Consider the following 26,117-nt stretch of genomic DNA (forward strand, 5'->3'; position numbering starts at 1 on the left):
GGATTAACAAAACGGTGCGCACGCAACGCGCGTAGAGAAAATTAGTAGGAAAAAAAAAGGATATTTACATTTTTGCTATTAGCCCATTAATAAAGGATGTAATAAGAGCCATTAAAACTTTTTATTTGAACGTATGAGATTCTTACTCATTCTTCTCATAAGGTCCTTCTCATTATTTCGGGACATTTCGGATATCAGGTTTATTCGAGTCAATTTCAGGTGTCAGATTTGTTCGGGTCAAATACTTCGAGTCAATTTCAAGTCGGGTCAGGATTGGGTCAATTCCATTTTAGGGTCGAGTATGGGTTGGATCGGGTCAATATTTTTGGGTCATAAGTTGGGTCATTCGGGTTGGATGATAAGATCTTGGTCAGGATTGCCCGGTCTAATTCTAGCTACTAATTGTAGAAGACAAATAAGGAGTATGTACTTAATTCGGCTAAAATACCTTTTCTGAAACAAATAAAAAAACAAAAAAACAAAAACAAAAACAAAAATAGCTTTCTCTCCTCCTGTGTGAGTGTGACAACAGCTGTTGAACCTTTTTTAGTTTTTACTGCCAACACCATTACGCATTTACGCACTTACACCAACGTCATCAACGCCGGTCTTTAACACCAAATTCCGCCGGTGAAGATGGTGAGGAAGAATCGCAGGAGAAAAAAAGAAGAAGTATCTGAGGATTGGTGTTTTTTTTGCAAAGAAGGTGGAAATCTCATTCTTTGTGAACACAAGTAAGTTTCTTTAACACAATTATGTAATTACCCAGTATATTTCCATTGATTTTTGTAAACCCAAATTTTAAATTGTTTCTTTTGTTGATTTAATCAATGTTTTTCAATAATATAATAATGGGTATGTTTAGAACGAGCTCTATTTTAATGTTGTTTAAGAATGGAGGAACTCCATATCATCCTAGGTTGGCGTGAGATATGGTGTGTAGAATTAGTGCTTCATTTATGGCGGTTTATTATGTTTTTATTTATTTATTTTTAATTATTTTTGCTAGTGTTAAACGGTTAAGTCAGCTGGTATAGCCGTATAGGCTAGGTATTACCCGAGTTGTGTCACTGTGTGCAGTGGCGTATCCAGGAATTCCGAACTGTGGGTTCAGAATCTTAAAAAACAAACGATGCTCATATATTAATTAAATATTCAATGTATAAGTTCAAATTTTTTATTACAAATGGATGGATTAAACAGTTACAAAATAATAAATAAAAAAATAAAAAAAAACCTTACAAAAGCATTCTTTGAGTTTTATACTTTAAAAGCGTGCTAAAACATTACTACTTCTATAAATGATAAATCTATAATTATATTGCAAAAAATCAATGTTACACCAAAAACAAAAATCCCAAGTCGCCAATAAACACAAATTTGACAATGAAATTTTTTTCTAATTATCAATTAAAAGACTAAGTAAAAATTTTAAATTCTAAGTTTCTAAATTCAATTTGTACGTCAACAATATATCAAAACTAATTAAACAAATCAATAATTAATCTAATTATCACTAATTTACAAACAAATAAAGATTTAAGAATTAAGAGGAGTAGAGGAATAAGAAGACTGTTGAAACTAATACGTACTAAAGGATAAAAACAATAATAATATTAGATAAGTATGAAGCAAGTAAAATAAAGAACTCATAATATTTCTTCATGCTTAATTCACCAATAAGCTAAAACTGAAAGTATAATGCCATGATAAAACCCACTAAATAAACTCATTAACTTCTAAATTCATTTGACTCTCTAACTTAACAAAATGACCAACATACTACTCCTAAAATTGTTGACCCAACTATGGACTAACTCATGAAAAACAACGAAAGAAATCGAAAGGAAAAAAAAAAAATGAGGGTGGTTGATCTCGAACCCATGATCAAGAGGAGTCTCACTACTCTATTAGTTACTCCCTTACCAATGTGCCAAAGTTACATATTTGTTTATTTACTTCACAAAAATTTCTTTTAACCTTATTTTTTTTCTTTTTTTTTTTTTAAAAAAAAATATCAAAACTTATAATTTTTTTTCAAAAAATCTGGGGGGTTCAAAGAACCCCCTAGATCCGCCCATGACTGTGTGGGTTTCAAAGCTTGTTGACTACTCGTATAATATTTACTCCGTATTACACTATTACTCACTCTGTCTCATAATATAATTTCTCATAATATAATGCCGAGTTTTTGCACGGCAATTAACGGTAGAGGAGGGAGTGTGTAATCGCTACCTTTCAAAAAATGTGAGATAAATTCTAATAGTATTTGGACAATTATACCCTTTAAAATGTTTATTTACTTACTTGCCCTCATTATTGTTAATTTTTTTTATTTGTTATGAATATCGTGCGGACATTTATACCTCTGAAAATATTTGTTTACATATTTCGTTCATTAATGCCAATTGCAAGGGTTCCTGGACATGATTAGGTATGGCGCACATTAGCCACCCTAATATTTTTTAAAGTAGGTTACTCCGTATTTTTTACCCCGCTAGCTTTTTGCCTAAGTGAGCTTTGACCATTAATATATTTTATAAAAAAATAAACGTATAATTTATTAAAACTAATTCTTGAGTACCTATATCAGCTATATGACTATGTTTGATCTTATATACTCCGTATTAAGCACAATTGCACAAACATTGATCAGATTAGTGTATGTAAATACTCTTTCCATTCTCATGTAATATAATTGACACATTGATATTGACACAAAGTTTAAGAAAAGTTTGAGTGGGGTAGTTTTATTGAATTATTGTTTATTGTACTTCCTCAGTGTTTTTTTAAGTGTTACACTTCTCATTTCCGGCCGTGTTTTTTTTAAGTGTTACACTTTTTTTTTGGGCAAAAAGTTATATTAAAATATTATATCTCTCTCCTCTCATGGTCCCCATCCAAACCCACTACTACTTTTTTATTATTTCTTTCCTCTCATATTCATTACTTTTCAATAAACTATTATCCTCACTATCTTTGTTTTACAATTTTTGAATACTCCAACTACCCCACTTAACTCTTATTTTATTAAAATCAATTAAATTGCCTAAAACTATATGCCGGTCAAGCTGTAACAATTAAAAAAACACGGAGGGAGTAAAGTGAAGTTAGTGAAACACAGCAAGTGGTGGGTCATTGTGCAGCTGGAAGAGGGTGGGGGGATTTTTTAATATTAACCCTTAAATTGGTGAGTGAGCCATTGTACTAGATAGAAAAACAATTAAATATTAGTGGGTCCTTGCCACTTTTAGTAATGTGTTAATTATCAAGGAACGGAATGGAAAGTGCAGCTATCATTACGGATTACCATGCATTTTTATTTTCCATGCCTTTCTGATTATTTTGTCTTGATTGTAATTTCTCAAGTTAATAACTCTTGAATATTTTCCTTCTAGGGATTGCTTAAAATCATATCACCCTCAGTGTGTTGGAAAGGATGATTCAATTCTGGATTGTGATGAGAGTTTCAGATGTGGTAAAGAACTTTCTCTTTATGAAAAGTAACTTTTCTTTCTTTCCATGTGTTATGTCACAGGACAATTCACACATTTTCAGCTACTGAGTAAAATTTGTATGAACAATGTTGTTTACATAAAAAACAAATAAGTTTGATTTTTATTTACTTGGGATTTTACATCTGCTACAACATTGGTATATTTTCAAGAAATACAGTCAATTGTGAATCAGTACTCTTTTCATTTCATATATGTAGGTTACGTTTGTAACATGAATCCATCATATCAAAGCTTTGGGTTCATAATTCATAGTATAAATAATTTCATAATGTGTTTGTGTGTTTATATTACTTTATTTTAATTTTAAAATATCATCGATATATATTTTGACCAACCTTAAAATGGTGTTAGTGTGTTCAAAGGGTTTGAAAGAAAATCAGAGGGGAAATGCTTAGACATCTGGGAATTTATTTTAATTTGACTAACTTTCTTCACTAGTTTTTTATATAGCCACCTGCAAAAATTTCCTGTCATAGTTTTTCCATACTTACCACCTTTACTTGGAAAGCTAAGTGTTGAATGTTTTGACACTAAATTGAGCGGCACAGAAGCACATTGTTCCAAGTCTGTGCACAAGTAGGCGCAAAGCAAAACTTTTGATAAAAAGAGGCCCTGTTGGTTACAAGAGCTAGGCATTGGGACTTGGTTGTGTTAAGCAAGACAAGTGGGACCAATGACGAGAATTAATAATTTAAAGAGAGACAAATGCAAGGGGGGATCAACATTGAGGAAATATCAACAACATTTTTCTTTTTGCTATGGTAGAAGGCTTTGATTTTCATTCATTACATTGGCTCTTAAGGAGTTCCATTTTGGAAATATAAATTATTCCTATTGAACACTAAAACAGTAGTAACGTAATGCATCTAAGCTAGAACTAGGCCACATTTAAGGGACGACACGGAGGAGGTACATAACAAGTATGCCTATAAGGCCTAAAAAGCATAAAAAAACATTGAAAGAGGACGGATTCTAAAACTAAGGTTCAGAAAGTGGTTAAGCTTTTGTGTGTAGGTTTCTAGTTTGGAGAAAGTCATTACTCTTGTGACTTTATAGGGTTTAGGGGCCAAAAAGGCGTTACATCCTACTTTAGGCTTATCATATTTGCTTGTGGGGGGAGGCAAGAAGTCATTTGTCCTTGCATTTTTTAGGCATTACTAATAGGCGAAGGGAGTATTTAATACTAGTATATGAGATTGAGGAGGCGAAATGGGTTGAAAAAAATATAAATTTATATATGCATGCCCTTGGCGAATAGGAAAATTATTCCTTATCTCCAAGCCAACTCTCTATTTAAGTGATGGTTGTTCAGAGCACGCTTTGATTTTCATTAGCTTCATTCTAAGGGCTCATGGTTTTCTTTCTGATGTATTTATGTTTAGTAATAGATGTTAATGAAACTTCTCCGGTAAAATGGTATAAACCCTTTCTTTAAACTTCACAAAACCTTCATTTTATAACTTTTAACTGACTCAAAGAAGGTCTTCTGCTGCAAAAACAGCAGCCAAGTTCCATTAATGGCAGGAGCAGACAAAGACAAAGTATGAGGGGAGAGGGAGGAGCGAGTGACATTTAAACTTAACATGTGGCCATCCTTTTTGGTAGATTGGTAGAAAATTGTGGGTTATCATGGTGCTTTTGTGTTGATCTTTTGGTACAAAAAATGTAGCTCTTCACATAATAAAGGATAGGTTAAGGAAGCTTAGTAAAAGTTGTGTTTCTGAAAAGGCTAGACAGAGTATTACTAATCTTACTATTTTCGTGTTGGTCTGCATAATTTCAATGGAAGCATTCCAAACTATTATCTTGCTCAAGTCTTTCTTCTTTCTTGATTGTTTTTGTCAATAGAATGCACAATTTTCTTAAACATAATTAGAAATACATCAGGAGTAAAAAAGGTTATCACCAGAATAAAGATTGGAAGATTAAAGTTGAAAACTCTATTTATAGTGCTTGTTTAAAAGCCACAATAAAATAAACCCATTTAAGATGATGAGTTTCACACTTAAATCTATAATAGATAAATTCAAGTGTTATTTATCTGCCTTTTTTTTGGGGCCACTCATTTTACTAACATTGAGGGTTTGCAGAGTTTTAGTTATGCATCTGCGTTTTTCCATGATTGGATATAATTTATCTATTGATGATATCCTGCTTTATAGATTGGCATTTCTGCTTCAATTGTAAGAAAGCTGCAAAATTCCACTGCTTTTGCTGTCCACATGCTGTTTGTGGACAGTGTATGGGTGAAGCAGAATTCGTTTTGGTCCGAGGCATCAAAGGATTCTGCTGCAATTGTCTAAAGTTTTCCTTGCTATGGGAGGAAAAAAAGGATGTCGACTCAGATGGGGTATGTTTGCTTTTTGTAGATACATATAAATTTTGTTTCTGAATCATTTTCATTTGAGCTTCTCTTTTCTCTGATTATCTTAATAGAATAGTTAACTGTGGTCTGGTTTTCGATTCTCATCTAGCTACATAATCAAATCTGCTGTATTCTGAAATCCGGGATAGTAAAAAGGATCATAGACAACTGTTTTATCAAGGTGTCTATGAGGGTATGCTGATGACATTATTTTACCATTCTATGTGTTATTTTGTTGTGAGTAGCAACTAGGAAAAATGATACTATCTCTGTTTTTATTTAGTTGCAACACTTTGACTTCTTTTTTTCTACATAACTAACTTTGATCATAATTGTGTACTAATATATAGGATATAAATGTTGTGTAAAATGTTGTTTGATTGTTCTCATTGTATTAATTATCAGAGTATCAATACATATTTTGTTTTACTAATAGGCAATTAAAGGTTTTAATGGTCAAAGTTGTGAGATGGCAAGCTTGGAAGTCAAAGTATTGTTACTGAATATTAAGGAAGTGAATATCAATGACCATGATATTAAGTTGCCTTTTAATTTCATCCTCTGTTGCCATTCTGTTTTAATAATCAGTCATGAGGTTTCGTTTTGCTATGTAAAGTGATAGGTTAAATTTGTTGCAAAAAGTCTTATCGTTCCGCATATCCTCTTTGCCACATAGAGTTTGCAATATGGTTTTGATCTTTAGTATTATGGTACTTCCTATACTAACACAAATTTTTTTTTCCCCGATAAAGCTATATGCTAAGATTCTAGTCACAAGGTTTGTATGACTGAGGATAAAGTGTGAAGGAAGTACACTTGCTGTTTTGGAGATAGCTCTCAGTCTTATAAGAATTATCTAGTAAATATTGGCTTAGGCAGTGTCTGGGGTATACAGGAAGGGAGGGTAGGCAGATCTGTTAATTTCTTTGATGAGGGATTTAATTTTGCAACATGACATTCTTGCTTCTTTCTGTCATAAGTTTTTGGTCTTGCTACTGTTTTACTAGAGGTGTTTCTTTTGCTTATTTTCCAGGAGAAGGTAGATTTTACAGAGAGAGGGACTTGTGAATTTCTCTTTATGGATTATTGGGAAATCATCAAGAAAAGTGAGGGTTTGAGATTGGAAGATCTCCAAAAGGCACGGTCATTGTTGAAAAAAGGCAGAAACTACAGATACTTGGATGATAGAGACGAGTTTGCAAATAGTGATCAAGATCTGAAATTGAATAGTTTCGAGGACTGGGAATGGGAGACTATAGAGGATTATAGTCCTTCAAAGAAAGCTAAAAATAAAAAAAGAAAGCCTTTCGTGAGAAGCAAAGTCTCTGTGCAGTCAAGGGAGAAGGCAAAGTCCAAAAAAAAGGAGTTTATAGGCTGGGCTTCTAAACCACTTGTACATTTTCTTGCAAACTTAGGTGTTGATGCAAGCACTGAATTGTCACATTACGATGTAGTCGACATTGTTACCAAGTATGCCAATGAAAAAAGGCTCTTTGATCCAAAGAAAAAGAAAACAATTGTTTGTGACCCAAACCTGGTATCACTGCTGGGGCAAAAAAGGGTGAATAAACATAGAATATATGACCTTTTAGACGCCCATCTAGCTGCTAATCAAGAAGAATCATCGGATGATTTTTCATGCAGCTCAAAAGAAGATGAGAAATCCTTAAGGTTATGTAAAAAAAAAGTATGAAAGAAATATCGGTGGACCTCAGTATAGGGAGAAAGTGATTTCAAGGGGTGGCATGGCATCGGTTGTTCCAGAAAATATCAAACTTGTGTACTTGAAGCGGAGCCTGGTGGAAGAGCTAGTGAAGAAATCTGATACTTTTTACACCAAAATATCTGGTAGCTTTGTACGGGTCGAGTCAGATCCAGATGACTATATGCAAAAGTATCGTCATCAGCTTGTGCAAGTCACTGGTAAGCTTATCTTTAGTTTCTAAGTTATAGGTTCATGTACTTTTTCTGGGTTGATTGGCACTTTGCTTGTCAGAATTTATTGCAATGTGACTATGATATAGATTGTGCAAAACCCTTCACTGATGTGAAAGGAAATCCTCTAAAGTGCTAGAAGTTTATAGTGAGCTTTAATGTGATAGTTTTTTGGTAAGTCTCATAAATTTTTTGATGAATGGGCAAGGGTCATGCTCTTTATATCATCATTGTCCACTTACTTCTCAATGCTGTCGTTCCCTACTGAGATGTTACTGTACAAAATACATATCATGATCCATTTCCTTCATCTTGGGCCCTAGACTTTAATTTTCTGTTAAATGAAGGGTCCTAATTTCTTCTCGAACTCTGTATAAGCCCTTTTCTTGTTAAAATGATCAACATTCAGTGTTGCTACATGATTGGTAAATAAAAAAGACCCGCGACAATTTGGTAAAAAAAAATAATTCCGACGACAATTTGGTAAAACAATTAACCCTAAGCGACAATTTGGTAAATAAAATAATCTCAGGCGACAATTAACCCAAAAAATAAAAAAATTTCCGACAAAGTACTCCCGAATGCTTAATTTAGTTTGTTTTTCGTGTTTTTTTTTATCAACCCTTTTAATGGAAATAACAATTTCAAGAAAAAAAATGTTGAAGTATCAATTTCACTTAAGTTTCATACCCCCTCATTAACAAAATTCTTTTAAAAAAGGGGTTGAAAATAAATTTGGTATTGGGATTTAGCAAAATAAAAAGGAGATGGCATAGTAATTCAAAATCTTAAATGGGAAAAATAAATTTAAAACACAAAAAACAAATTAAATTAAGATTTTTAAAGAGTTTGTCGACAAAAATAAGATTTTTGGGGCTAAATGTCGCCGGAGTTTATTGTTTTTACCAAATTGTCGCATATAGTTAGCTTTTTTAACCAAATTGTCGCCGAAATAAGTTTTTTTTACCAATTTGTCACTAAGGGTCTTTTTTATTTACCAATCTGGTCAATTGGATTAACGGTTTTTTTTTACTTGTGGGGTAGGGGTTGGGGAGACCTTAAGCACTTGCTTGTTGTCAATTTTGGTATATTTCTACTAATTTATTGTACTTAGTTTTCTTAAATCATTGACAGGTTCATTATTATTGTGGTGTATTTCACCTAAAAATCTCAAATAGACTATATTTCTTGATTGTATTGAGTTGCTGTAAGATTAAATTACAAGCCACCTAAACTTATTTTTAATCATATAATGAAGTGACCTCTTGGCAGGTTATGCCCAAAAATGACCTTGTATGACCAACTTACTTTCATGGTAATTTTTACAATTTGCTGGGAGCAGAACCTTCTCTTCGTTCTGCCTTTTGCATCATCATGGGAAAAAGCTGTATGAGACTGGATATTGTTCGGTGTTGATATTTCTGATTATATCTTTGTATTCCTAGATGTTATTTTATCATCCAAAACGTATTTAGGTATGCATAATTTCATTTGGTATATTTTTGGTTTCCTAATAGTTATTTCATTACATGGAAACACTTGTAGTTTTTATCAATAATTAGATGTTCAATTGCCAAAAAAAAAAAGAGTTCACAGTGGAAAAAGTGTAACTGATGTGAAGGAAAGAATTGCCGAATATGTGTTTTTGGCATGAGCTCGCCATGTGCTGGCTTTAGAATTTGAATTTTGCTAAGCCGGGTAGTTTTTTGTAAAAATAGATTCAGATGGTTGTATCAAAAGCACCATATTTGAAAACATTGCTCCTGATGAACAACTCTCATCAAAAAGCAAAAATCATGTTATGGAAGGTGTATATTACTAGCTCATCCTAGTTGTATCATCTTATATTAAGTCCAATGAAAGAATGTATATAGAGTTCAAAGAGCATATTTTGGTTAATTAAACTGATTCTATTAGAGTTTGCCACTCATCTTCTAGTACAGTTATTATATGCTTTGATTCTTTTGTGAGTCTTTTGAACTCTGAAAAATGTTTCTGTACCCTTGCAACTGTTCAAGGGTAAGGCGGGTAAGGCTGTGTAGTATAACATTGCACATATAATATTCGTTTGTATCCATATTGTGTGGTTGTTTTTGTATACTCAAAATTTTTTCGCAATGCTCTGCAACCTTAAACAGTATTGACATTTTGGAACTCTCTATGATGATTTTTGTGTGGTTGAGTATCATGTATATAATCATCTTACATTTATCCTCGCCTTAAAGAGGAAGAGAGAGGGGGGGGGGGGGCTTAAGCAGTATTGACAGTTTGGAACTGTGTATGATGATTTTTTGTTTGGTTGAGTATTATTATGTATATGATCATCTTACATCTATGCTCGCCTTAAAGGGGGGGGGGGGGGTTCTATCAAGTATCAAATGCAGATTACATGCCTTTACATCTCAACCAGCTAGTCATTGACTTCTAAGATCTCTTATGACTAACTCATTTGTATTTATTGTCAACTTTCAGACATCAAAGAGCGAGGACGAGAAGAGAATATGGAAATTATCTTGCATGTTTCAAATGTGCCATTAGATATTAGCATCCATATGTTGTCTGAAAGTGACTTCACCCAGGTATTCAATATGGCTATAGATTCTCTTCTACAGTAACTGTTATGAACTTATGATGCACATGTTGTTCCAAGACATTGATTTTCCAAGCTGTTTTTTGTTTTTTTTTTTGGTGTGTGTGTGTGTGTGAGTGATATATTCCCTATAGCAGTCCATTACACACAAATTGCCCCAATGTCCCATTGATTTTGCTCCATACCACACATGACATAAAGAACCATTATCTTACTCACATACATTACTTTTGCCCCACCCCAATTTTCTTACGCATCAACTATCTAATGAGGGCAATTCTAGTAAGATGGAGAAAAAATGTCCATAAAGATAAAATGTTAAGATTGAGACTTTATTTTTTTATTTATTTTTTACTTTTTGTGTGTGTGTGTGTGTGTGTGTGTGAGGGGGGGGGGGTTGGTGGTGGTGGTTTTGTATGTTTCTCACTTTATCAACCCAAAAACCTATTTTAATAGTGGGCTTTTTGAATCATGAGTTTGCAAATTAAGTCCCTTATGATGATGTGACTTTTCATGATTTCACCGGTCACATTTTCATGTTGATTAAACTATCATTCTAATAATCTAGTTATGCCACACATGATCCTGTTGGGAAAGATCACAAATGATCTTCCAACGGAAATAATATTCACTTTCCCATTGTGTATAAACAAAATAGGTAGCAATTATATCTCTAATATAATAGATTAACTCACAAAGTGGTTATAAACTATAAACTGATATTCGATGGTATACTCTCAAATTTAAATCGTGTTTCTATTTATAAAAAATAATGTGTTATAAAATTCTATTAGAAAATTATGATTCTTATCACAAATGACTACATCATTACATAAGATATATAAATTCCTGCTATTACTAAATAATGAGATACTTAAATGAGATAACTATACCTTAAGTTGCACGAAAACGGATACGGGGAGTACGGGGACGGGATACGGCAAAATCAAAATTTTAAAAAAACGGGTACGGCTTGGTTACGTAAAAAAAAATCAGCAAAATATAATCCATGAAATGTAAAAAAAAAAATTAAAAATAATCCATACAACACATTATAGTACGGAGTACCATTTAAACAGAAAAAAGGTAAAAGAAAAAAAAAAAGAACCACATGCTACTGTTTGTAACATACTCCGTACTAACCAACAATTAATCACATTATTCACATAAATAAACAACAAAATAAAAAGAAAAAGAAAAAAGAAGATGCAAAGAAAGAGAAAAAAGAGAGCTACAAGCAGAGACAAGAAAGAGGAACAGTAAGAAGTCGAAGCCTCGTTGGTCGTCGTTGTCGGAGTGCTCCCCGCTGATGATTGAATTAAGTTGCACCTCTAAGGGAATTGCTGTTCGCAATTGTTAGTTTTTTAGAATTGGGGGAAATTGAAAATTAATGCACTAATTTGGGTTTTTTTTTCTAAAAATATGGGCGGAAAATCTAAGGAAACGTCAGTAAATGAGCCAAGCCGTCCCCGATACGTATCTGAGCAAGAGGCTAGCCGTCTCCAAATTGACTTGCCATACCACTTTTGAGGGGACGCCTTGGGGACGTTTCCAAGCCTACTCGTCCCTGAAATGTTTCCGGTATGGGAGACGGCTACCATCACGAATCCGTGCATCCTTGACTATACCCCATTATTTCTAGTTTTGACATCTAGTTGTTTAATTTCTAAATCCATGCATGCTACCATTATGTGGTGAGTAAATTTCTTCAAAGTCAATACCTTTCTTCTACAAGCCTTGTTTGTATCTTGGTTGCGTATTATTTTCTCCGGTCTTCACTCTTCACCCACTTATTCTTGAGTGGTCGTTGACCTTTTGGTAGCTGTACCTAATCAAATGTACAATTCTCACGCAAGGATTTTATCTCGTTTTGCATGGATTCAATCCACTCTTTTTGGTGAATATCTCCACCTAGCAACAACCGATAGTCACCACTAGCAAATTTTGCTAGAAGTCGTCTATCTCTATTAGACCTTCTTAACTCTAATGGTGATAGTGGTTGACTTTCTTTTTGTTTCATTTGTTCCACATTCTCATTATTATTATCCTCGTCATCATTTATATTGTGAGGTTGATCTTCTCGGTCTACTTCCTCCGTGTGAATCAAAAGCACCCGCGGTAGGAACTGGATTCATTATTATAGGCAATTCTTCATTGGATGTTGTAGACTTTCCCAATTTTTGTATGTCTTCAATTGTTTGATCTTCCAAACAACAACCTTTCTTTCAGCAGGTTTCCATAACCTATAACCAAACTCATCTTCAGGATAGCAATGAAAAATACATTATTTTGTCTTGCTATCAAGTTTTGATCTCTCATTTCTCGTGATGTGAACAAATGTTCAACATCCAAATACTTTCAAAATTTCATAATTTACTTTTTCCATGACCATATCATTCTGCAAATTCACGGGAAACGGCTACCTTACGGCGTACCCGTGCATCCTTGTTACAACCTACCAAACAAGTCACTTTTTTCCACACAGGTCACTTTTTTCCTAATTTTAATTAAAATTTTTCTTATTATAATTAATAATAAATTATACAGTATTAATTGAAAAAAAAAAACCCACCCCCACCAAATACCAGCGTTCCACCGTACCCCCATCCCCCCAACCCCCGCCAGCCACCACACAAACCTCCCGCTTCAGTGGGCCCAGACCTCTTTCTTCCCCTCCCTGAGCGCCGGGGAACCGACCTCTCTTCCATCCCCTCCCTAAACACCGGTCTCGACCAACACTACCTCGCGAGAAGTGCCGAAACCCACCTGAAAATCCAAAACCCTCCCCAAAACCACCACACACCTCAAATCCCCACCCAGTCACCCTAACCACCAAAATATTACCATATCCAACCTCAAAACCCAACCATACCCACCTCATTGTTATTGTTATGCGGTTTGCGACCTTAATTGTGTAGGGCATTTAAATTGGTCGCATTTTGGAAGGGGGAAATAGAGGGTTGGGATGGGGGGAAGGGTGGTAGAGGATTCGGTTTTGGGGATGTGATGGAGTGGTGGTTTTGGTGGTTGGAATGTGATTTAATGGTGGTTTTGGTGGCGGGGAAGGCAAGGGGTGGTGGTCGACGGGTAAGGGGAGAGGCGCTACTAGGGGGTTTATAAAATATTAAGGTTTTTTTTTTTTTTTTTTTTTTTTTTTTTTTTTTTTTTTTAAATCTTTAAAAAGTGTTATTTTTAATAATAATTAATAATTAAAATAGTAAATTTTAATTAAAATTTAAAAATAGGACCGACATGTGGCATAAGTAACCCAAACAACTAGTTATCCTTAAAACTAACAGGTAATAACTTATTTTGAGAAAATACCCCATAAAGGTCGACTTATTTTGAATTAATCAAAAGGTTTGCTTATTTTGGGAAGACTGGACAAAGGTTTGCTTATTCTTGACAAATTTTCCAAAATAATAAATAAAGATTATATCTCATTCTTAACTGATGATTATCATCTCCTTACCAATATGCCTAGGACTAAGGTAATAGGACTAAGGTAATAAACGCTGAGCCTCAAACCAAGAACAAAATATAATTCTCAACCTTTTTATCTCATACTTTGATGAAATAATAATTCACAAACTAATAATAATAACTCAACAATGGCATATGTTTCCAAATAATATAACATGATCAACTTAATTCATAAAATTAATATCTGAACTCCTACAAGGTAATAAACTAATACCCAAATATAATTAACTTAAAACCGAAAAAACAACACTCTGCATTAATAACCCTAAAACCTCAATAAAACAATACCCTTTAGCAGCAACATGAAAAACCATAGAAATAATAACGCAATAAATCAATACGACAATTAAATCATACTCCCCATGTTTTTAAATACTTGCTCCACTTTTCTTTTCCGGCCGTTTTTAAATACTTGTTCCATTTCATTATTTGGAAATCTTTTACAATATTAAATTAATTTCTTTCACCTAATGGACCCATCATGAATCATATTTTATTAATTTCATAATCTCTCTCCTTTAATTCTCTCCACTACTTTTGCTTTTTACAATTTTTTATTCTTCCATCTACCCAACTACCTCCATATTTTATTACTTTCTCCAATTTCTCCTAAAAACACTGCGAATGGAAAAATGGAGAAAGTATTTAAAATCAGAGGGAGTATAATATCACACACTAATCACACATATATAAATCGATCCTACAAATAACAAATCATAAAATTTAGATACAATAATATGAGATACAATCAATACTAACAATCTATAATCAAGCAACTCCTAGAATTAAAATCGTGTGATTTCACATAATAATAAGAGTAATAAGCAAACATCTCCAACAAAAGACATGTGATTACCTTCACAATACCAAATTACGAGTAAAGCTCTTCATTGGAGTTATGAAGTAAAAGAAACAAAATTAATCATCATAAGCAATGATCTTCTCACGAAACTCGCACATGTGCGGCGAACTTAGAATACAAGAACAAGAGCATAAAAATATCACATTGCCTTTTTTTTTTTTTTTTTTTAAATAATAAAATAAGTATCTTTTAAGGGTTAAAAATATTTAGAGTTTAAAATAATTTATGTACTCTTTAAATTGTAAAGTGCTATTGAAACAAAATATGGTTTTAAAACTTTTCAAATTCTAAAATAAAAATATGAGATTTAAAAAGTTGTTTAATAAATAAAAATAATCTATTTTCTTTATATAAAATATAATATATAAAATCATAAAATATTCAGATCCTACAATCTACCCTCCTTAAAACAAGTTTCATCCCCGAAGCTTAAAATAGAATAATCCCAAAACTTAAAATAGAATAATTTAGGGTATTACATCATAAGACACATGCGTTTTGGTTCGCACCTCACCTTACGCCTAGGCGCTCTTGAGGCGCGTTCATTAAAACTAAGGCATTGGTATCATTGGCAACATGTTGAAAAATGCTTTGATCAATAAGTAATTGTATCAACCCGACTGTCTTTCAATTCTTTAATTATTATACATCTTCGGTTTTACTTTCCGGTTTATTTTCTTCCTCTATGGGTTTATACAAATACTTACAATAAAGGATATCCTCCATTCAAGACTTCCACATGGAATAATTGGACGACGTCAATTTAACTATTCCCAATAAGCTTACCATCGAATCTCCCATTCTGTTTTATACAACGTCTATTTATGTAAACGGCCAGACTATTGGGAAAGATCACAAATAATCTTGCAGTGGAAAAAATATTCACTTTCCCATTGTGTATAAACAAAATAGGTAATAATTATATCTCTAATATAATAGATTAACCCACAAAGTGTTTATAAACTATAAACTAATATTCGATGGTATACTCTCAAATTTAAATCTCAAATTTAAATTATGTTTCTATTTATGAAAAATAATGTGATATAAAATTCTATTAGAAAATTACGAGTCTTATCACAAAAGATTACATGATTACATAAGATATATATATTCCTGCTATTACTAAATAATGAAAGACTTAAATGAGATAACTATACCCCATTATAATTCTTCTCCTTATTTTTCCTGTACATCATTTTTTCACTTCTTTTCTTCTAAAATCTCCTTTATTTGTTATTAGCAAACTCTAAAAATAAGGAGGAATATTAACCAACGGATCCTTTATAGTTAGATTGTAATGTTGGCATGTTGCGTTTAAGGTGTGGTTATAAATAGAATTTTCAGTTGAGTAGCCAAGATTTAGCTTTCATGCGCATTTCTTGAGATACTTGTCTTTTCCTCAATTTATATTGGGAACACTTGCATGCCTTGGATATGTCTTACACATTCTTTCTCATACTTGAATTGTACTTAATACTAGTTTGGTGCCTAGGAATGGCAACGGGTCGGACTCGTGTCAGACCCTACTATGTCCGAATCCGATCCGATTAACAAACGGATCCTATATTCACCTCCGAGTTCGCCTCCGAATCCGAACCAACCACATCCGAATCTGCAAAGCCACAAACAAATACTATATTTATTGTTTAAAAAAAAAATCTACAAATAAAATTTAAATTAACATATACATAAAATTGAATCTAACGAAGGTTTCTTTCATCAAAGCCATAATCGTTGAATAAATTTTTCACCGTGATACATCTCTCGGACACATCACTAAAACATGTAGCACAATTAAAATACCTTAATAAAAATAAACAATTAAACCAACAAAAACCAACGACTCCTTGATAGGGTGAAATTAGACTAATTTTTACCTAAACGGTCAAAAATTTATAAAACCCTAAAAGAGAAGAGAGGAGAGGAGAGGAGAGGAGAGGAGAGGAGAGAAGAGGGGACAACAACGAAGGTCATATGTACATTATTATATTTAAATGTGTACGAACTTTAAGATATGAGTAATGTGAATGAATTCTGTTCCAAGTATTCTGTTTCTCATTCACTAGACAACAACCATCTAGGAATAATGGACAACCATAAAGGATTATGAAAAATGAAAAGACTCATTTAAAAATATTATTCTAACACTTTATTAGTTATTTTATTTGTATATTTTCAAATTTCAATAAACATATTGTTTTATCACAAACTTGTTTGAGAATTAAAGTGCCTTAGTTAGACCGGCGGAACTTTAACCCAATGATATTTTTAATTTTCAATAAGTATAAATTATAAAATATTGAAATTAGGAAACTATACATTTAGATGATTCCAAAATGTACTCATATGACTATTTAATGTTATGTATAAAATACAAATATTGGTCAAAGCGGTGTATGTAAATTGTGCAAAAGTCAAACTACGACACTTAAAATAAAGGAAGGGGTAGATTTATTTTTTCCAAGATTATGTTTATTAAAGTTATGGTAAATTTGATGAATATGTTTGACCACTATTTACTTGATTGTGTACTAATATATACGTCTGTTACTGTACTTTCATGTAGCATAGATCTACTATCTACTCCATCTTTGTTTTTGAAAGATTAAATATTAAAAGTTTTTTTTATTTTATTTTATTTTATTCCAAGCCTCTTTGAAACTCTTTCTATACATGTGGACGATATTATGAATAAAGTGAAGAAATGGAACAAACGAATTATAGTAGTGCGAAAGTTGCATTCAGTATGCATTGAATTGATTGGATGAAAGTTACATTATGTGATTGGATCTTTACAAAATGATTGTTGTCAAAAAACATCTTTTGCACTCCTTGTACTATTATTTGTTTTTCCTTTCTCAAGTAAAATGATATCATTCTAACCATTTCCCTTGAGAGCTACTTTCCATTTTTCTTGTGTGCAATATTATTTAACTAAACAATTGATAAGATCTATTAGCATTACAAATTATATCCGATGTTAAAAAAAATTAATATTAGGGGGTTGCTAAATGGCTATCTTTGACAGTTTTGATTTGTCTTGTATGTAGGAAGAGTGTGATCAACTACGCCAACAAATGAATGATGGACTACATAAAAAGCTTACTGTGGTAAGTTCTCGGTATTAGAATATCTCCTTGAACATTTCTCATTGATGTACAACAATATATACAAGATACATAGCATAATCTTAGGCGTAAATTAAGGAGCTAAATATATCTACTATACTAAAAGTAATAACATTATATATATATATATATATATATATATATATATATATATATATATATATATATATATATATATATATATATATATATATATATATATGACAAACACTAGGATTAGGGGTGAAAGTTTGGATTATGGTTTGGAATATGGCCCAAACCTAATCCAAACCGAAATATTTCGGTTTTAGATTTTTCAATCCAAATCCTAACCGAATAAGAATTCGTTCCAATCCAAATCGAACCAAATTTTAAACCTCGAAACCAAATCCAATCCATAAACCGAATTCTAAACTTGTATCATTTTAGTTACAAATAATAAACTAACAAAATCCTTGACGATACCTTTATATAAATCCTTAAGAGGCTTAAATTTTCTAACCAATATCCACAAAATTTAGTCTTTGACATACAAATTATATACTCCCTCCGTCCCATAGTTCCTGTTTGTGTTTTTTCACGGTATTTAAAGTGGATGAACTACATTAATAAAAGTGAAAAGTACAATCATTGACAAAAGTTCGAGAGAAAGTGGAAAAAAGTGCAAGGCATGTGCAAAATTCAAGGGTAAATTAGGAACTACAATGAATAAAGTTAAAAAAGTGAAGGTATAATGGTCTTTACATACTATCCAAAAATAGAAACAGGAACAAATAATTTTTATCTTTAAAATAGAAAAACAGAAACTATATATATATATATATGGATTCGGTGAGAACCCCTTCTTATATAAGAACCCTTTTTTATGTAAGAACACCTTATGTTAAACTTTTACCTATGTTAATTTTTTTTTTTACTCTTGTTTATGTTCTAAAGTTTTTCACATATTCTTAATTTTTCTACTTATGTTCCAAATTATTTCCTATGTTCTTTTTTTTTTTAGCTTATTTCTAAATATGCTTCTATGTTCTAAATTATTTTTTCCGCTTATGTTCTAAAGTTTTTCATATATTCTAATTTATTTTCTACCTATAATTCAAATTATTTTCTATATTCTAAATTATTTTTTCAGCTTATGTTCTAAATTTTTTCCTATGTTATAAATTAATTTTCAGCTTATGTTATAAATTTATTTCCTATGCTATAAATTATTTTTTCAACTTATATTCTAAATTATTTTTCTTATGTTCTAAATTTTTGTTTGCTTATGTTATGAAGTTTTGCTATCTTCTAATTTTTTTTCTTATGTTCTAACTCTCTCTCTCTCTCTCTCTCTCTCTCTCTCTCTCTCTCTCTCTCTCTCTCTCTCTCTCTATGTGTCAATGTGTGAGCAGTTTGATATTTTATATCGAATGTTTATGAGTTTGTTCTAATCAAATGTTGTCATTGCATTTATGGAGTAGAATTTTTTTATTTGAATGAATAATTAAGACTTTCATGGACTGACATGATTTGGGAAGAATTTTGAATACCTATAAATTTTGCAAGCTTTCTACTTAATTCTTGTAATGTGATTACAAAGTTCTAACATCTTCTTTTCTCGGCTCCCTTGTTTAGTCTTTGTTTGATAGTTTTGCATTGGACATTTTTTCATTCTACAAGTACAAATTTAGGATGATCTACAACTAATAACAGGTATAAAGGCTCAGTTTTAATACAAGAGAAAGAATGTTGATACTTGTAAAAATAAGTCCACAAAAGGAGTCCTAAAAAAGTTTTGAATTTTTTTTTTAAAAAAAAAAATGTCCTTTCATTGATCTTTATATTGAAACCTATTCCTATAAAGGTGGATGCAAATATTTCTTGTCCAAAATGTTGGAATTCATGGTTGACTTCATCTCAAAGTAGACTTTACAGAACCATGTTACTTTCTTTTTATGTTTTCAAAATGGTTTGTTAATACTCTGTATCCCACATTTAATTTTTAAATTTGTCTTATACATGTACTTCGATTTTCCTTGAGTATACTAAAGAGATTTGAAATATTGTATGAAGTGACACCTATTTTTTCCTATAAAGGTGGAGCTTGAGCACAAGGCGAGGGAATTGCGCGAAGACATCATCAAGCATGTATGGTTTCTACCTTTTCCATTTGTAACTTATTTAATCTCTTTTCATGCATCCACTTATGATTAGATTAATCACAAACTAATAAAACTAAATCTGAAGATATTTTAACAATATGTTTAATTTTCTACTTCAAATTTCCATATATGATTTGTGGAGAGCTAGCTGCAAATCTGACGTGGCAGTGCTGATTTTTACTTTAAAATCATTTAATGACAAATAATTTATGTTTTTTCTTAAGTACACTGCAAGGAATCAATATTTAGGGGAAGGGCACATTAGTCATAGTCTATTAATAGTAACTTGGGGAATAAGCTAGAGGTTTGTTAGGGATATTTTCTATAAATAGACCTCATTAGGAGGAATAATCATCATGTTGAATATTGTTGAGGTTATGTCATGGGAGAGAGTGAGCCTCTCGAAAGCTCATATTAGGAGAGAATCCACCTCTCAAAAGTGGAATTATCCTTCTATCAGTGTAATTCGCCTATTAGCAATATAGTCATCATTGTTCTTCCCTAATTTCTGCCATATTTAGAGCTGTAATCTGGTTAGAAACCATGCTAATTCCTAGCAAATGGTATCAGAGCAGTTCGGTCTCCGGTGACCTTGCTGGAAGTCCGGCGAACATGGAGTTCTCTGACGTGTTCTCACAGTCAAAGATCGAGGCAAAAATTGATGAAATTACAGATCGATTGTGCCATAACATAGAGAAAATTTTTGAGGATGCAATTTCTCGAATTAAATTAGGGTCAGGAGTACTTCACGAAAACTTCGAGGAAGATGAACATCAGGTTTGTGAGTCAGCCAGCTCCGAGTTGTCATGTGGTGAGGAGGAACCTGCATCACATGAGGAAAAGATGGTGGAGGAACTGGAAATCTCCAATTCTGACCGGTACTTCTTCTCCGGCGTGAGCGGCCTCTCTAGTGGCGCAATGGTGGAGAAAGCCGATTTGGAGATAAACAGAGGTAATCAATACTTTTGCTCTGCTACCGACGGCCTATTCGGTGGTTTTCGCAGTGGCGCGGTTGTTGAGATGTCGGAGGGAGGAGAGTTCAACAATTTGTTTTAGTGATGCTAAGACAAGTAGATTTGGACAGTCTCTGAGTGAATTTGAGTGAATTTGCGTGAATTTGCGTCTGGTGGTAGCGGAGGTGGAAAAGACTTTTCCGCTGGTAGATACGGTGGCCGAAAAAGTAGTGGTCAAGGAGGTGTTGCCGGCAGTAATGGATGTATTAGTCTCACACGAGAATCGCCAAGAGGAATGTTCGATCGGGGTGGTGCCGGAGGGAGCGGGTCTGGTGGTGGCCCTGGTTTTTATGCCGGCGAGACAGGTGGTGTTGTAGGTTGTTGGAGCAGTGAGTGTGGACAAGGGGCTGCTAGTGGGTCAGAAATTATGAACATTGAGTTGTGTAGTGGGGTTAGGAATGGTGATTTCTCTGGTTGATTTCCGGTGGCAGTGATCTGGACGGAGGTACCTTGGTCAGCAGCCGTACACGGCCCTTGGTAAGCGGCGGAATCAATGGTGGACATCTTGAACTGCTGCTGCTTGGTGTTTTCCAGAAGTGTCTAGAAAGAGAGGGGTATGAGGGAAGCTTGAGGGGGTCTTTGGTTGGCTTGGAGAGGAAGTCAGAAATGGAATATGCTAGTAAGGGTATTTTGGTAATACCACTTATAGCAAATACAAAGGATTTAAATCAGCTTTGGTCACCTGCTACAAACGTGATGAAAGGCCAGCAGACTAACCCAAGTACAAAAGATGGGCTTACTGACTTAAGGCCCAACTTTCCTTCTCCAACACTCATTACCCAATTAGTCAATTATCATCCTCTAGCCTTTCAAGTCATCCCTTCACTTCTTATACGGCCCAACTCTTTAACCCATAAAAGCCAGCTTTGTATTTCATCAATTTCTGGAGATAATTGCAGCCCACTCTCAGTCACTGTTGCCGAGGTCGAGAATCGTAGCCGAGTTCGGGAATCCAGTTCCGATTATAAACCACCTTGAGGACAAGGTGAAAGTTTAAGCGGCGGGTAATGCAACGAATCAATATTTAGGGGGGGGGGGCACATTAGTCATAGTCTATTAGTTGTAACTTGGGGAATAAGCTAGAGGTTTGTTAGGGGTATTTTCTATAAATAGACCTCATTAGGAGGAATAATCATCATGTTGAATATTGTTGAGGTTATGTCATTGGGAGAGAGTGAGCCTCTCGAAAGCTCATATTAGGAGAGAATCCACCTCTCAAAAGTGGAATTATCCTTCTATCAGTGTAATTCGCCTATTATCAATATAGTCATCATTGTTCTTCCCTAATTTCTGCCATATTTAGAGCTGTAATCTGGTTAGAAACCATGCTAATTCCTAGCATACACTTGTTAAATCCTTGTTGACTGTTCAATAATCCAAACAGATGGAATTTTTTCTTAAAAGAGCCGAGTTTATGTCATGGATTTTTTTTGTTATTTTTTATTTTTCCCTTCCAAAAATCAAATCACCTGGATTTTTGGTCAATACTTGTATTCAACATGGATATTCCGAGTAGCATAGCTGATAATACAAAGCTATATAAGAAAGGGAGTGTCATTCAGTCACCTATTTACAAAAGGAGAGCTAAGAACTAGAAATCCTTGTACCCTTGAGCTATCATTAAGTATTTTATCTACAATACCAATGCATTTCAATTATTCCCTTTTGTCCCATAGTATAGTTCCTATTTCTACCTTTATGGTCAAACTTTTTAAACCCTAACCAAATTTTCTTATTAATATAAACAAAAAATATAGTTATGTCAGATACCGTTAGATTCATCTCATTGTGTAGTTTAATAATATCAGTTTTTATATTTTTTGTTAATATGTAATTAAAGATACTCAAGGTCAAAAGTATGTCTTGAAGATCTTGCAAATTGAAATAGACACTATATTATACAATTATCTCGAAAAGAACCTGAAACCTTGACGATGGAAAACTCCTCCATAAATCCTTTGTTTTCTTTCTTTCTTTCAGAGTGCACTACTAAATTGTCAACAGAATCATTCAGTTTACCTTTAGAAAACTACTCCAACTATAGTGAGTTTTTTCTTTCACTTTATTCTCTGAACTACAAGCTCATGAGCTTAACGTAGACAAGGCTAATGATAAGTTTAAAGGGAAAGAACCGAAGGGCAAAAAGTAAATAATACGAAGTAATTATTAACGACTTGCTATGAAAGAGTGTTTTTTTTTTTTGGTTAGTGTGTATGCCTTTATCGGATTATCTATTAATATACACGCCATGACAAGAAGTACAAATTTGAGCAATATTTTCATCTATACTATATATCATCCTTCTTTTAATTGTCTTTTTTTCACAACCCCTATTAAACAAACCTCTTGCTTTGTCCAGTGGATTGTGAAGGAACGTGCATTATTGAAGAATTTAATTGACAAGGCAAATGAGAAAGGATGGAGAAAAGAGTATCCTTTGTGGCTTTGATCCATTGTATTGTGTAATGAGCTTATCATCTGTTTTAACTATTGGATAATTGAACTCTGGTGCTTGCAAAAGTTAATACTTCCTCTTGACATGTTTTGACTTTTGACACTATTTACAAATTTTACTTCAACTAGCTTTTGTGATTTAAAAATAAGAAAAAACAATCATGTGGGACCTTTTAAGTTTTATCTCAATGTGTAATTCAAAATATCAATTTTTTTTTTTATAGTTTTTAATCTGTGATAATTAGAGATATTTACAATTAAAGAATGTGTACTGGAAAATGTGATAAAAGTACGTGTCACCTTATTTGGAATGGAGGAGATAGTTTGGGAAGACTGTTCTTTGATTTGAACTTTATATCCTTGATTTATTCAGTAAGTGGTCAACTTTGCAAATGAATTAACTATAGTTTTGCTTTGTCAGATGAAAAACATGTTTGTATTTCAAATTTTTTTTTTATTGCCATCTGAACCCTTTTGTATATCCTTTTTTATCTTATTCGGGTTGGATTGGAATTTGGTGAAAATGATCTTGATTGAGCACTTGAGATGATCAGTGATCGACACCTATTTCTTATGTTGGGTGTCATGTTCTCCTGTTGTTCTGAAGTTTTTTCTACTACTGTTTTTATTAGGGGGTTTATAGTGGCAGTGCAGTTAACTGAACTAAGCAGGTGCACAGTCACATAGATATTAAATGTTACCTCCAAAAGGGGGTGTCTAAGGTGGCTGATTAGCTAGTTATAAAAGCATAGGAAATTGAATTTAGCTGACATGATGATACAAAACCTGGTGTTGGCTCTGTCTGTATCCTAAACCTTAGGTAAAACTGATTAATTCTCGTTTTTCTTCTGTCATTGCAACCTTAACAGCTGATTAGTCTTGCAGAATATACTGAAAGAAGAAGGCGGCTTGAATGTCCATCAGAGCAATTACAACTAATACATAATATTCCAGAAGTAATAGCTGATGATGTAGACCTTGAAACATGTTCCATGAGTGCAATTGAAAGCAAGAAAAGAACTTTTTCATCCAACATAAATCTAAATGGAGTAGATGCTGCAGGTTAGCACTCATCTCTGCCTTTGTTTTTCTCTCTTGCCCACTAGAAAGATCTTTTGCAGACACCTGAGTACTCATCTGTTCAGTCTGTAAATATTGGGTTAAAATATTACGTGACATAAAAATCTTTTACAATTTTCATCTGTTATGTCTTTTCTAGGTACATATAAGTGAACTGTGTAGATCAATGAAAAACTACCAGTATAATCAATTTTAATCCAGCTATTTTACACTTAGCTTTAACATTTTAATCTATTGTTGAGACTTGAGAGCTACCAATTGTTTCTCAAAATGCATATGCTTTGAGATTGAAGCTGATATGTCTTTCAGGTGGTACCAACAATCAATATTGTGGTTTCTGTTTGCCCATAAATATTAGTTTCTTATCATGTATATAATTGGTTTAATTACACAAATATCATTAATAAACCTGTCTTTTATTAATCTGGTGCTAGATTGATAGATAAACTACTTCCGAGCCTGTTGTGTGTGGGGAAATATATAAGGTTCATTCAGTTGTCCTGTTTTCATGAAAACTACCGTCTACTAGATTTCTTTTTGGAATCCAGTTGCCTAGCACAATGTCGGGTAATAGATTGATTTTTGTTTTTGTTTTTGTTTTTTCTTAGCATGTAAAAATGAAAATCCTGTTGTGTCACCTTACAAAGGAGAAGAGTTCTGCTCTGCAGCAGCTCAAAGTGAACATGATCCTAATACAGAGATAGAAAGTGAAGGATCAGATCATTTTGAATATCAAACAGATGAAGAACAAAATTTTGGAGTGGTGCAAGCATCAAATGACATTAAATATCAAACGGATGCAAAACAAAATTCTGGGGTGGTGCAAGGATCAAATCACTTTCAATTTCAGACAGATGTGGAACAAAAAATGGATGTGCAAGAATCAGACCACTTGGTTTTTCAAACAGATGTGGAACAAAACACTGGAGAAGTGCAAGGATTAGATCACTTTGAATTTCAGACAAATGTGGAGCAAAAAACTGGGGTGGTACAAGGATCGGATCACTTAAATTTTAAGAAAGAAGTAGAACTAAAGACTGGGGTGGTGCAGATCATTGATTTAAGCGATGATGATGATGAGCGAGTAAAGAAGAAAATCAGAAGGCATGCATCTACAGAAAAAGACCCTGATGAATGGTACTGCATAGGTCCATGTGGAGACGTTAGGGGACCCTATAAAATGTCCATTCTCAAGCAATGGAATGAACTATCTGCTAGCTATGCATCAAGGTTTAAAGTTTGGAAGATAGGCCAGAGTGAAAAAGATAGAGTGCCTTTGCCAGATGCCTGTCGCTTAGTCTCTACAACGAAATAATACAGTATTTTGTGGATGGGCTGCACATAGATTGGGAAACTTTTCTTGTTGCTTAACCATGCTCCAGAATCATGTGATTTTCTACACATCTTTTGGTGCAAGTTTTTGCTCTAGCTTTAATATGGTGATAACTAAAAACATTAGTATGTAGATCATTAGGTTAACAAAAGTAAATAACTAATGTAGCTTCTGCTAGAAAACTCAGATTAATTTATCTAAGGGGCTTATTCAAGGATTATTTTGGATTC

The 26,117-nt window shown here is 33.2% G+C and overlaps 1 pseudogene; it reads left to right on the forward strand.

Annotated features, from left to right (window-relative positions):
• The first annotated feature begins 197 nt into the window (after nucleotides 1-197).
• LOC110712636 lies at nucleotides 198-26,117 on the forward strand (annotated as a pseudogene).

Source organism: Chenopodium quinoa, unplaced genomic scaffold (assembly GCF_001683475.1).
Source record: "Chenopodium quinoa cultivar QQ74 unplaced genomic scaffold, ASM168347v1, whole genome shotgun sequence".
NCBI classification, from domain to species: Eukaryota; Viridiplantae; Streptophyta; class Magnoliopsida; order Caryophyllales; family Amaranthaceae; genus Chenopodium; species Chenopodium quinoa.